Here is a 15246-nt window from a genome sequence, read left to right on the forward strand (position 1 = left end):
TGGATATGAGGTTCTTCCTCATCCCTGGCACATAAAGAACCTCTGACACCTTCAAGGGAGGTTTGGACTCCCTCTGAAATGTCACTGTCCCCACCCCGACTGCTCTAACAACTCTGTCATCACCGAGTACTACCTCAATATCAGTGCCACTCTCTGAAAGCTCTGAGAAGTACTCCCAGACTCCTGTCATGTGACGTGAAGCCCCACTGTCCACATACCAGATACCTGTAGATGCTCCGCTAATCGAGGGAAAAGCATGCTCCCTCTGAACCTGTGTGGCAGGTAATCCTGCACTAGAGGACTCACATGTAGTGAACGCAAACTCCCAGTCAAAACGACCTGCAAAGTCCTCAATCTCAGCTGAAGCTGCCACATCCTGGTTCTTCCCCTTCTTCTTCTTCTTCTCCGGACACACAACTGCATAGTGTCCCATCTTCTGACAATTCCAACACTTCACCTTGGAATAGTCCTTCTGTGTGTTCCCCTGTTTACCTTTACCTTTGCCTTTGCCCCCACCACTGCTTGTGGAAGCCTGCTTCTTCCCTTTGCCTTTCTTGCCTCCTGCCACCAGTGCTACATCCTCATCCTGCTCAACTGGCTTGGCTGCCCCAAGCTGTCCTTTCCTGATCCCTGTCTGAATACAATCATCCCAAAACCTCTCCCATGTGGGAAGGGTCTCACGTGCACAAACCCCATCAGCAAAGTTCAACCATGAACGAGGGAGGCCATTCACTGCAATCCGCACCAACTCAGTGGGTGGAATGGCCTCTCCAATCGCTGCCAACTCATCTCTCACATTAGTAATCTTTGTGAGATATCCAGCTGCACTATCATTACCCATCTTAATGTTCTTCAGCTTCTCCTTCAGGACCATCTTCCGGTTCTCATTGGTACTCTGGTAGAGATTGGACAATGCTGTCCACATCTCATGGGCATTGCTCTTTCCTCTCACATGAGGAATGCAATGGTCTTTGATTCCGTCTAGAATCAGCCTCTTACCCTTATTGTTCTTCTTTTTATACTCAGCCAACTGAGTAACATCATTGGGCACAACAACAGGGTGTTGTGCTGTATGCACCATGATATCCCAGACTTCTGCCTCCTCAAAGATACTCTGCATTCTCTCCTTCCAAACGCTGTAATTTATATGCCCATCCAACCTATCCTCCACCCTCAATCCCAATGACATCTTGCTGTCCTAAAAACTGAAAAATAGCACTGCTGTGGTAAAGATAAAACTGCTGTTTATGAAAAATCAGTTTGCTGGAATTTTCTGAGTGAAAAAACCAACAGCTGTATTTTTTCCTTTTGCTGTCCCAAACTGCCCTTCAGCACTCAAGCTCTGATACCATGTAAAAATTTCTGTTTTTCCACCCCGGTTTTCAGTTTCTCCTTATTTCTCCCATGTAGTTAAATGCCCATTCCCATAACCATACATTTAACAGACTGAAAAAATAAATATTGCTGAAAACACAAATTCTGGAAATTTTTCAGAATGCTGGAAATTGTAGAATTAAAAATCAGCAATCAAAAACAGCCATTAAAACACATTAAAACACTGATATTTTTGGTCAACTTGACCCTGGAAAAACCCCCTACAACTCTTGGGGAAAACCAGTTTGAGAGCTCTTCTTTATTTCTGAAAATTGTCTTTTTACAGTGAGAATTATTCAGCAAAAAATCAGCAAGCAAATTTACAACTTATCTCCTTTCCCGTGCCTCACAGCAATCTGGAAATTACAGCAAACAGGACAACAATAAATGCTGTACGACCTCCGTTTTGTGTGCAGAAAAATCAGCAAACTGCTCCTCGATTTTTGTGCAAAAATCTGCCTTTCACTATGTGCTGAATCAGCTGTACAAATCTGCTCAACTTCTGCATTGGAATGTGTGCCAAGCTGCTGTCTCCTTCTCTTCCCTGCTCAGAAATCTCTCTTGCTCTCTTGCTCTCCTTCTCCCAATCTGCTCATGAAAGAATGAATGACCTTTTCCTCCTTTTCCTCCTTTAATATAACTCCAAGTGACTTTTGGGTGATCCAAGTGACTTTTGGGTGATCTCTAAATCCAATGGCTGAAATAGATTTAGATCAATGGCTGAGATTAAATGCTCTTTTAAATCTCACTTTCTATTTTTTAATTCACCCCACTTTAATAAAGACCCACTTAGTCATTTATTTCCAAAGTCACTTTTCCTTTCTAATTTTTCATTTACTTTAAAAATTAGACTTAGTAACTTTATCACTTAAAGTCACTTTTAAATTAGATTTAACTTTATAAAATTATAAAGTCACTTTAGGAGAAAAATTAAATTCTTTTGGACACTTTTCCCTAGGCCAAAGATCAAAGCCTAAGGGAGCCACCTGTCATCCGGTACCAAATTTCAACACTCCCTCTTACCGAGGAAGGTGTTCCTCACCACACCCATCTTGTCTCTGAAGTAGACATGCTTGCCCCGTGGTAAGGCTTTGGTAAGAATATCTGCAACCTGCTCATCAGTGGAAATATACTCAAGCTTCACAACTCCCTTCTGAACATAGTCTCTGATGAAATGATATCTGATCCCGATATGCTTTGACCTGTCATGAAACACTGGATTCTCCGTGAGTTTAATGCAACTCTGATTATCACAGTAAATCACTGAAGGTCTCAACGGCTGAACAAATAAGCCAAACAACATCTTGCGAAGCCAGATAGCCTCACAACTAGCTAGACTGGCTGCCATATACTCTGCTTCTGCTGAACTCAGTGCTACTGACTGCTGCTTCCGGCTGAACCATGACACTACTGCTGAACCCAACCCAAAACAACACCCTGAAGTGCTCTTCCTATCAGAAGCACAACCTGCCCAATCAGAATCAGTGTATCTTGCCAATCTCACTCCATCTCTCTGCCTGTAGTCCAGACCATAATCCACTGTCCCCTACAAGTACCGCAAAATGTGTTTTGTAGCCACTCAGTGAACCTTCCTAGGCTCACACATAAACTGACTCATCGTGTTGACTGCAAAACAGATGTCTGGTCTAGTGTTGACCAAATACATCAAGGAACCAATCAGCTGCCTGTACAATGTGGGATCCACCAACTCGGAATCCGAAGCATGAAGCTTCTTCCAGTTGGTGATCATCGGTGTCGACATGGGTCTACAATCCTCCATGTGGAATCTGCTAAGGATGTCCACAATATACTTCCCCTGCCCCAGGAAGAAATGCCCCTCCTCCTGCCACACCTCCAAACCCAAAAAGTAATGCATCAAGCCGATGTCCTTCATCTCAAACTCCGCCGCAAGATCTCTCTTGCAGTGCTCTATGAGTCTCTCTGCACCTGTAATGATCAAGTCATCCACATACATCACCAGAATGAGAGGCTCCTCACCAATCACAATAAAGTAAAGGTTCGGATCTGCCTCACTCTTTGTGAAACCCATCCCCTGCAAGTATGCATCTATCCTGGAGTACCAAGCTCTGGGAGCTTGCTTCAGGCCATAAAGGGCCTTCCTCAATCTGCACACATGGGACTCCTTCCCATGCACCTCAAAGCCCTGTGGCTGCTCAATGTACACCTCCTCCTGTATGAAGCCATTGAGAAATGCGGTCTTCACATCCATCTGGTGGATCTTCCAACCCATCTCTGCTGCTATCGATATAATGGAGCGGATCGAAGTATATCGAGCCACGGGAGCGAAGGTCTCCTCGTAATCAACTCCCTCTACCTGGGAGAACCCTCTAGCCACAAACCTCGCTTTGAATTTCTCAATGCTGCCATCTGCAGCATGCTTTACCTTGTAAAGCCATCTGGAAGTAACCACGGATTTGCCCTCAGGCCTCGGCACCACCTCCCAAACATCATTCTTCATGATAGAAGAATACTCCTCCTGCATGGCCTCTCTCTCCAGACCTGCTGGCTAGCTGCCTCCTCATAGCTAGAAGGCTCAGAGTCAAGGATGCTGGTAACCATGGCCATATAACTACAAAACCTCTCAGGTGGTCTACTCTCTCTGACCGGCCTCTTCGGCTCAGCAAGAGATGTGGCATCTCTCAAGGTGTCCTGAAGCCACTTGGGCTTCCTCTTCCCTGAGCATGCTTCTCCCATAGGAGAATGAAACTCCTCCTCCTCATCACCATCAGTAGCCTGAACTCCTGACTGTCTGTCTGCTGTCCTCCTGCCTGCACCTGAACCTGTAGAAGCTGAGGTACCGTGTGAACTGTCCATCAGTGGACTCCCTAGTGAACTGCTCTGTGAACTGCTCTGCATGCTGCCCGGAGCACCATCCCTCTGGCTCGGCGAGCCACTGCTCACTGATGGACCTGACATCCTCATAGATGTACCTCCGGATCCTCCTGATCCTTGCCCACTGGATCCTTGCGACTGACTCAACTGCTGCTGAGGGTCTGGCTGATCCAGATACTCTAACTCCCGTGACCTCCTAAAGGCCCTGTCCTTCTCGAACTTCACATCCCGTCTGACAACAACTCTCCTCTGTGCAGGAATGTAAATCCGAAAGGCCTTTGAGGTCTCACTGTAGCCCACAAAGATACCCTTCTCTGCGGTGGGTTCTAGTTTGGTCCTCTTCTCTTTGGGTATATAGGAGTATGTAATGCATCCAAAGATATGAAGATGACCAATATCAGGCTTCTTCCCAGAGAAAGCCTCCTCCGGAGTCATGTGCCCCAAAGCACGATGCGGACTCCTGTTCTGCAAGTAAACAGCTGTGTTGCAGGCCTCTGCCCACAAGAACAATGGCAACCCCTGATCATGTATCATGGCTTTGGTAGCCTCTATGATGGATCTGTTCTTCCTCTCCGCAACCCCGTTCTGCTGGGGGTTGTAAGGAACAGTGAACTCCCTCCTAATGCCTGCCTCCGCACAATAGTCAACAAACTCTCCAAGGGTGTACTCTCCTCCATTGTCCGACATCAAGGACTTGATCTTTCGACCTGTCTGAGTCTCCACAAGAGCTCTGAACTCCTGAAACCGCTTGAAGACCTCACTCTTGGTCTTCAAAAAATAAATCCAGGTCCTCCTGGAGTGATCATCAATGAATAACACATAGTACTCATATCCACTCAAGGAAACATGAGACATCCGACCGCTCACATCGGAATGAATCAAATCAAGTATCCTCGTCGCTCTGCTGTCACTGCTGGGAAAAGGGGATTTGGAAAACTTGCCCATCGCACAACCTCTACAAGTATCAAAGTGATCAGTACTGAAATCTGGCACACCTGTGGTGATCTCCCGCAATGTCCTCAAGGCTCCATGATACATGTGTCCCATCCTGCGGTGCCAAATCTCACACAGCTCAGAACTGCTAGCTCTGTTGTCGGTACTACAGTTCAATGCCAAAGGGGGCTGGAATGCAAACTTGTACACCTTTGCATGGCGTACACCTATCACTCTAGCTGAATCAGCTGGAGAGCCCCTGGGATACATCAACACCTGTCCTCCCCTGAACAGTACCTCATATCCTCTGTCCTCCAAAGCTGAGATGGATATGAGGTTCTTCCTCATCCCTGGCACATAAAGAACCTCTGACACCTTCAAGGGAGGTTTGGACTCCCTCTGAAATGTCATTGTCCCCACCCCGACTGCTCTAACAACTCTGTCATCACCGAGTACTACCTCAATATCAGTGCCACTCTCTGAAAGCTCTGAGAAGTACTCCCGGACTCCTGTCATGTGACGTGAAGCCCCACTGTCCACACACCAGATACATGTAGATGCTCCGCTAATCGAGGGAAAAGCATGCTCCCTCTGAACCTGTGTGGCAGGTGATCCTGCACTAGAGGACTCACATGTAGTGAACGCAAACTCCCGGTCAAAACGACCTGCAAAGTCCTCAATCTCAGCTGAAGCTGCCACATCCTGGTTCTTCCCCTTCTTCTTCTTCTTCTCCGGACACACAACTGCATAGTGTCCCATCTTCTGACAATTCCAACACTTCACCTTGGAATATTCCTTCTGTGTGTTCCCCTGTTTACCTTTACCTTTGTCTTTGCCCCCACCACTGCTTGTGGAAGCATGCTTCTTCCCTTTGCCTTTCTTGCCTCCTGCCACCAGTGCTACATCCTCATCCTGCTCAACTGGCTTGGCTGCGCCAAGCTGTCCTTTCCTGATCTTTGTCTGAATACAATCATCCCAAAACCTCTCCCATGTGGGAAGGGTCTCACGTGCACAAACCCCATCAGCAAAGTTCAACCATGAACGGGGGAGGCCATTCACTGCAATCCGCACCAACTCAGTGGGTGGAATGGCCTCTCCAATCGCTTCCAACTCATCTCTCACATTAGTAATCTTTGTGAGATATCCAGCTGCACTATCATTACCCGTCTTAATGTTCTTCAGCTTCTCCTTCAGGACCATCTTCCGGTTCTCATTGGTACTCTGGTAGAGATTGGACAATGCTGTCCACATCTCATGGGCATTGCTCTTTCCTCTCACATGAGGAATGCAATGGTCTTTGATTCCGTCTAGAATCAGCCTCTTACCCTTATTGTTCTTCTTTTTATACTCAGCCAACTGAGTAACATCAGTGGGCACAACAACAGGGTGCTGTGCTGTATGCACCATGATATCCCAGACTTCTGCCTCCTCAAAGATACTCTGCATTCTCTCCTTCCAAACGCTGTAGTTTATATGCCCATCCAACCTATCCTCCACCCTCAATCCCAATGACATCTTGCTGTCCTAAAAACTGAAAAATAGCACTGCTGTGGTAAAGATAAAACTGCTGTTTATGAAAAATCAGTTTGCTGGAATTTTCTGAGTGAAAAAACCAGCAGCTGTATTTTTTCCTTTTACTGTCCCAAACTGCCCTTCAGCACTCAAACTCTGATACCATGTAAAAATTTCTGTTTTCCCACCCCGGTTTTCAGTTTCTCCTTATTTCTCCCATGTAGTTAAATGCCCATTCCCATAACCATACATTTAACAAACTGAAAAAATAAATATTGCTGAAAACACAAATTCTGGAAATTTTTCAGAATGCTGGAAATTGCAGAATTAAAAATCAGCAATCAAAAACAGCCATTAAAACACATTAAAACACTGATATTTTTGGTCAACTTGACCCTGGAAAAACCCCCTACAACTCTTGGGGAAAACCAGTTTGAGAGCTCTTCTTTATTTCTGAAAATTGTCTTTTTACAGTCAGAATTATTCAGCAAAAAATCAGCAAGCAAATTTACAACTTATCTCCTTTCCCGTGCCTCACAGCAATCTGGAAATTACAGCAAACAGGACAGCAATAAATGCTGTATGACCTCCGTTTTGTGTGCAGAAAAATCAGCAAACTGCTCCTCGATTTTTGTGCAAAAATCTGCCTTTCACTATGTGCTGAATCAGCTGTACAAATCTGCTCAACTGCTGCCTTGGAATGTGTGCCAAGCTGCTGTCTCCTTCTCTTCCCTGCTCAGAAATCTCTCTTGCTCTCTTGCTCTCCTTCTCCCAATCTGCTCATGAAAGAATGAATGACCTTTTCCTCATTTTCCTCCTTTAATATAACTCCAAGTGACTTTTGGGTGATCCAAGTGACTTTTGGGTGATCTCTAAATCCAATGGCTGAAATAGATTTAGATCAATGGCTGAGATTAAATGCTCTTTTAAATCTCACTTTCTATTTTTTAATTCACCCCACTTTAATAAAGACCCACTTAGTCATTTATTTCCAAAGTCACTTTTCCTTTCTAATTTTTCATTTACTTTAAAAATTAGACTTAGTAACTTTATCACTTAAAGTCACTTTTAAATTAGATTTAACTTTATAAAATTATAAAGTCACTTTAGGAGAAAAATTAAATTCTTTTGGACACTTTTCCCTAGGCCAAAGATCAAAGCCTAAGGGAGCCACCTGTCCTCCGGTACCAAATTTCAACACCACGCTCATAGGATTCATTTGTAGCAGGTATAAGCAACCAAAAGGAAGCTCCATGTTTGGAAGAATTGTGAGTAGCTTGCACTCGAGAAGAAATAAGACTTCTATCTAGAGAAAGAACCAAAAGAAAAATAAGATTCTTAGGCCTATGCATGTCATTCCATGAAAGTTGGAGGAAAAGAAGAAAAAGGGTTTTAATACTCGACCCGATTCTCCAAGGAAGAAAGATGTCTCAAATTTAGTGCTTTGGTTGCAACAAATTTAATCACTTCAAAGCCCAATTTCATGAAAGGTTTTAGTATGAATAGAGTAAATGAATATGCTACAACAGTAGAATTTGATGAGTAGTCCAAGAGACTCAAAGTTAAAGCAGATAAATATCACTTATACTATTATGCACTTATAGTATCTCTTATAAATGACAGTAATATATGGTTGATTGGTAGTGGATCTTTAAGACATATGATAGGGTAGCTTGATCATCTTACAAGTTTGATGGAAAGAATATTGGCATAATAGGTAGAACTTGGAAATAACAACAACTATGTAGTCAAAGGAATTGGGACAACATCCATGCAGATGGAATATGTGAAAATGTTCACTTGAGCAACATATGCTATGTTCCATATTTGAAAAAGAATTTGGTCAAAATTTCATGTTTAAAACATAGAGGAGACAAAATGATCTTCATTGATGGGAAATTCCTTGTCTCGGACAAGGGCTCTAGTATAATATTTGCTAGGGTTATTGGGATTCGTGAAGGAAGGTTCTATAGATTCCCAGGGAAATATTCTAAATATTTAGTACATAATGATATTAACCCTAGTGAGATATGACATGGGACATATGTACGTCTTCATTATAGATCCTTCCTAGTTTTGAAGCAGATTACTTCAGGTGTATCATATTTGAAGATATATCATAAAGGTGTGTGCAAGCGACGTGCTCCTAGAAAGAATGTTAGGAAACCCTTTCCAAGCAATGAACATAGGTCCAAAGAAATTTTGGATCTAGTTCACCACAATGTGTGTGTTCCCCGTGCCAATGAAATCTCTTGGAGGCACTCTATAATATGTATCCTTTATTGACGAATTATCCTACAAGACATGTATCTATCTAATCAAGTCAAAAGGCGAAGTTCTTAGAATGTTCCAAGAATTTAAAGTTGAAGTAGAGAACCATACATGGAAGAGAATCAAGATCTTTACATTAGATAATGGAGGATAATATACCTCCACGGAAGTCATTTCATTTTGTACGGAAGTTGAGATAATGAGTGAGTTGATAGTTCCCTATAATCCTCAATAGAATGGAGTATCCGAAAGAAAGAACACATCTATTGAAGATTCCATGAAGACGATGATACATTATCAATATGTATTAATTTTCTTGTGGGAAGAAGCTTCAAAGACAATTTTCTACATCTTGAATATAAGTCCTCAAAGGATTTTGGAAGATAAGACTCCTGAAGAAGCATTCGTAGACCATAAACCATAGGTTGATCAGATGATAATCATTGGTTGTCCAGTGCTCATATATGTACTCAAGGATAAGTGACATAAGTTAGAGCATTCTAGTAAGAAGGGAATATTTGTTGGGTATATTGAATCATCAAAAGCGTATAGGATCTATGTTCTAGGGAAACGACTAGTGGAAGTAAACATAGACATGAATTTTGATGAAGATGCAACTTATTGTAAATCTAGAGAAGAGCACTCAAACAATGGATATGGAGAGAAGAAGAATGTGGCTCCTAAAGAAGAGGTTACAAGTTAAGGAAAAGGTATTTTGGTTATGCAACTTAATGACTACTTGCTAATTGAATCCAAAACTTACAACTTTGAGGAAGTAGCTACTTCATAAGATCAAGCATTCAACATATGGAAGCACTGGAAAGTACAAGGAAATATTCGTGTCTATGTACACCAAGATTAGATCTTTTATCTATCTTGCTTCATTTATGGTATGGAAGCTACATCAGATGGATGTGAAGACCACTTTCCTCAATGGTGTGATTGAGGAAGAGGTATAGCTAGAGAAAATCTAAGGTTTTTGAGGTTGATGATAGAGAATCTCATGTGTTCATATTAAAGAAGGCCTTGTATTGACTCAAACAAAGCTTCGAGAGCTTTGTCTTCGAGAATTGATGGATATCTAATGAGAGTTGGTTTCTCTAAAAGTGTGGCTAATACAAATATTTATAACAAAGGTTGTAGAAGGTGAGTTGGTAATACTACTACTATATGTTGATGATTTGTTGCTAACTAGTGTAGAGCATATTATTGCTGAGTGTAAAAGGGATTCGGCCTCTGAAGTTAGCATGAAGGATATTGTTTGGATGAATTAATATTTGGGGATAGAAGTTTCGAAGAACCCTAGTGAATTCCTTCTTAGACAAGGAAAACATGTCAATAAGATCCTTCACAAGTTTGGCATGATGGAGTGAAATTCTATGGAAATTCCTATGGTGACAAACATAAGAAAGCTAAGATATTCTGAGTCTGACCTAGTGGATCTGTCCATGTAATAAAAGTTGATTGGATAATTGATGTATTTGGTAAATACTAAGTAAGATATTTTCTTTGCAATAAACATCTTGAGCCAGTTTGAGATGGAACCGAGACATGAGCATTGGATTGCAATAAAGAAGATATTGAGATATTTGTGTGGTGCTTCTGACTACTATTTCAGATATTCTTCAAATAGTGAGATACACTTTCAAGGGTATATGTAATCTAAATGGGCAGGGTGTGTGGATGACATGAAAATTACATCTCGTGCATGTTTCAGTTTAGGTACTTCTATGATATCTTGGATGAGTAGGAAGTAGACCTCTGTCACACTCAGTACTATAAGAGGAGAGTATATTGCAGCTTATTTTGCATGTTGTGAGGGAGTATGGCTATGAAAACTACTCTTTGGATTGTTCAAATAGATGTTGGAATGACTTTGTTGTTCTGTGATAATCAAATCCGTGTGAAGGTGATAGACAATCTAATGTTTCATGATAAGACAAAGAATATTTAGATCAAGTACCACTATATTCATGATATTGTATAGAAAGGAGGGGTCATGCTCCAATATATCACCACTGATGAGTAGACAACTGACATTCTCATAAAGCCTCTGTCTCAAGAGAATAGGACAATGACCCAGACTATTGGTGAGGTAGCACGAGGGATAGACATTATTGAAAGGAATGATCTTTGAAGCTTGGACACTCGTCGAGTGCGTGCCTCTTTAGCATCATGGCCTAGAGTAAGGCCTTTGGATTTGGGACATGGAATTCCCCAGGGTTTGAACATGGGGGATGGAAACCCTGTACTAGTCATTGTACCCTCACGTGATGGCCGCTAGTTTTTAAGAAAAAATGGTACACTAATTTGTGCACAAAAAAGGCACTCTAAGTCAATAAGAAATATGTACATAGGACATATTTTGAGCTAGAAACATTATGAAATTCAAAAAATAAAAAGGTTTCCCTAAATTTGACTTAAAAAATCGACCCTTGCAGGTGCTTCAAACAAATTTATTCATGACTTCATAGATTTTTCTTTGATAGCTATGAGTGTCGCTAGATGCCCAGTCACAACCTAAGGAGGTGAACTTGCTTGAAAAACACTCAATATATTGACATGATGGGTTGACCATTAAAGCCTTGATACCTAATAATCCTTAATAGCATAATGATGGTAACTCTCATCTCATTTATGTGGAAAATAACCTCATTGATGAGACAAAGGAGCGAAAGAGTGTCCACAATTTCTATAAATGCAAGAGCATGGATATCCAAAAAAAAGAAGAGGTTGTGCATTGTTATGCTTCTAAAATTGATGCAAAACCATCAAGCATACCAAGTCTAGGATAATTCCACCATTTGAGAGAGTTTTATCTTCTTCTTTGAGAGAGAAAGATCCTACAAAAGAGATTGAAAAGGGGAAATTTGTGTTGAGAGTTATTGAGCACCATTTCTTAATTAACTCTCTTTAAGTGTCTTTGATATTCATTGGTGACTCTTCCACTACTATCAAACAATAAAGAGGATCCTTATCCTACTACTTTATTGATTTGTTTTGCATCACAACCTTGTTATAGTCTAGTTTTAGTTTAGTTTTGTCAATGCATTGATTCCACTTATTTCAATGTTTTTTTAGTCCATCTTTAAACACTAACACCACTCATGTTATATATATTTCCTTGTAGGAATAAAATGACTACAAGGAAGGTCCCTTTGAGACATATGCTACCAAACACACCATCCAAAATGGTGACTCCACTCACTTATCTTTTTTTATATAATTATTTGTTTCACGGGCCTTTGCTCATTGTGTTTCCATTTGGTCTTAGTCACATTATTTTTCTAAACCTTTGCAAGTCTCCATTGGACCTATTCATGGCTTCAAAGCCTTCCATTTAATTTTTTTTAGCTAGTCTAGTGGCTCATTGCAACAACATTCACACGAGTCTCATGATTGGGAATAACATAACCCACGAGACACACAGGGAACCAAAATTCTCATTGTAATTTCCTCTTCCTGAGTATTTTTGAAATATTTAGTGACCTTCCTACACTCCTACAAAACAGTTCTAAAATACTCCCTAATATCTCCCTTTTAATTGGAACAATACACATAACTTAACTATGAAAAAATTAAGGGGCCCTAATCCAAAAATCTTTTTTTTTTTCACTTTTTTTTTTCAGAATCAATTTCATTTTTAGGACTAGGAGTTGGAGTGAATAAGAAAGAGAGTAAGCCATCTCTCCCTTAAAACATTGTGGCAAACCTATGGGGGGATCTGAAAACTTTCTTAAAGTACAAAATTTCCATCTCCTTATATGCTCACATAATATAATTAGGAAAAGTAAGTGGTCGATTATCAACACATATTTTATTTTTTGCACAGAACAACATAACATAGTGTAATTAGGAAGATTGTAAAGGATTACCACAAATCCACATAATTGCAATTCACAATTTCTATGTTCACCATTCACCTTGCACACAAAATCACATCACACACTAAATTCACTTAAACTTTATGGAGAGTGTATCCTCTTTCTGAAACTTTTCACTTAGTTTATTTTGAATTTAAATTTTTGGCACACCCTAAGCAAAGTAAAGACTCTTTTAAAAGAAACGTTAACTTGAACAAACTAAATTCCCCATAAGGATCACAAAAAAAATTATAGGTTAGGTTAGGACCACACAGGTAGGAATCCCATAACTCATCGTGGTTTTTTACATTTGAAACATAGAAGTATTTTAGGGTGCTTTCAAATCTTGAACCATCAAGTGACAAAACCAACAATGAGTAGAAACCCATGAAGGGGAAAGGCTTAAACAATTGATTATCATGGGCCGCATTGTTTTATGCTACACCTAGTAGCAGTTATGGGTCAAGATTTGACAACCAAAAGATGATATTCCCTCATTCCCACTGAATGTAGTTAGCTAATGGAAAAATTTTAGGCCATCTTTCCCTATAGGTAGCGAGTGCAGGAGCACTTGCACTTGGAGGTGATTTCAATCAGGCTACTGAAATCATTGCAAGAACTTTTGGGATGTATCCCCAACACACCTAGATATAACCATCTTTCATATCTTGGTTGGTTTTTTGCTACTAGAAGTGTTTTTAGTACTTTTTGGATGTGGCCCCAGTATCCTATTATAAAATCCTCACAAGGCCTAGTTACTGATTCAGTTGAAGGACACTAGGTATTTTAGTATTTTTTCTCATATGAAAAACCTCACAAACATTTTTGTTGATTGTTTCACACACGAAAGAAATTTAAAGGGAAATTAACCATTTACTTTTTCCTTTGTTTTTTATATTTGATTCATTTGGTTTAAAACAAATCTCCCTCACAATATCTTTCTAGACACTTCATAGGGAAATATAGGGGACCCAAGGGTTACCGATCACTCTAGATGCCTTTAAGGCCTCCCCCCATTACTAGGAGGAGTGTCTGGTCTCTTACTATTTCATCTTATGAGACAACATCCATCAACCTTATTTGGCACATCCATTCTTGGTGCAACTTTGTTAGGACCTAGTTCCTCTTAGGGTTCCCCTATCACCATCCCTTAGGGGAACACCAACACTACCCCATAGGTTACTCCTACCAACACTATCATGTATGGGAATCATTTTAAAATCTCTTTTCCAGGTCATCCCATAATGGAAAATACCAATAGAATACCATTTGTAGCTTCACTAAATCTCCCATATATTACGAACCTAACAAATTATCACATTGTGCATAATCAACAATTTCCCCCTATGCTAACCAAGTTACCATCAAGCATCCATATATTCGGAGGAAAATGGGGGGAAGATCCTAGTAACCATATCATGACCTTTCATCTTTGATATTCCTCCAAAAGCATTATTGACGACTCATTTTGACTGAGATTGTTTCAACACACCCTCACTAGTCCCACTCCGAAATGATATCTTAGCGAGTCCACAGGTTCCCATTAAACCTTTGAGTATTTAGCAAGATATTTCCACACCTTCTTTTAGCTCCTAGTTTGTCATGACATAAGGCTATAATTGCTAACCCACTTTCGGTAGACTACCTCCACCCACATTTCAGACCATGTTCATGAATGGCGGAAGCACTGTAGCCTTTGTAAAGTGGACATAGTTGAACCTCTCCATTTGGATTTCTTATTGAAATATTTTTTCCTATAATTTCAAAATATGTTGCCACATCCATGCCACAAATGGAAGAAGATACCATAAGAAAATCCCAATATTCCGAGATTATATACACACAATCAGGGTACCTATAATCTGTTATCCAATATACTCCTCGCTTGCCATCATTTAGTCAAGATAAATCTGGAGCATTAAATGTTGTTAATGGGTTAATCAAGATCCTCACTCAGAATCAACTGAGAAATTTTCCCTTATACCCTGGAAATATGTATGGTACACAACCACAGTTTGAACCATTCATTGAAATGTCCATAGCACTAGCAACCTCAAACAATGGATTTTATCTGAACCAACCTACACCTGCTCAAAACCATACCATGTGTTATCACTCAGGTTGTTCCCTGGCTCCTAAGGGAATACGGCTGAGGTAACCACTAACCAATCTTTTAGCTGCAAGTCCTAGCCTACTTGCAACAAGAGAGGGCTCTTTATTTATATTTTAGCTTTGTTGTGGAGTGAATTTATGCTAGTTATGATGTACAGGGCTTTGCTTTAAATTTGGTTGGATGATGAGTTCAGCCAGAACTGGGATGCAGTTTTAGAACAGTTTAGACCATTGGGCAATGGAGTCAATCATGGGATACTCTTGTAAGTGTTTCTTGTGGAAAGGGTAATGCTACAGAGCCAGACAGGCACCTATGGAACAATTCTTC

Source organism: Pinus tabuliformis, chromosome 7 (assembly GCF_031772625.1).
Source record: "Pinus tabuliformis cultivar Carrire ecotype Pingquan chromosome 7, CPIR1, whole genome shotgun sequence".
In the NCBI taxonomy this organism is placed as follows: domain Eukaryota; kingdom Viridiplantae; phylum Streptophyta; class Pinopsida; order Pinales; family Pinaceae; genus Pinus; species Pinus tabuliformis.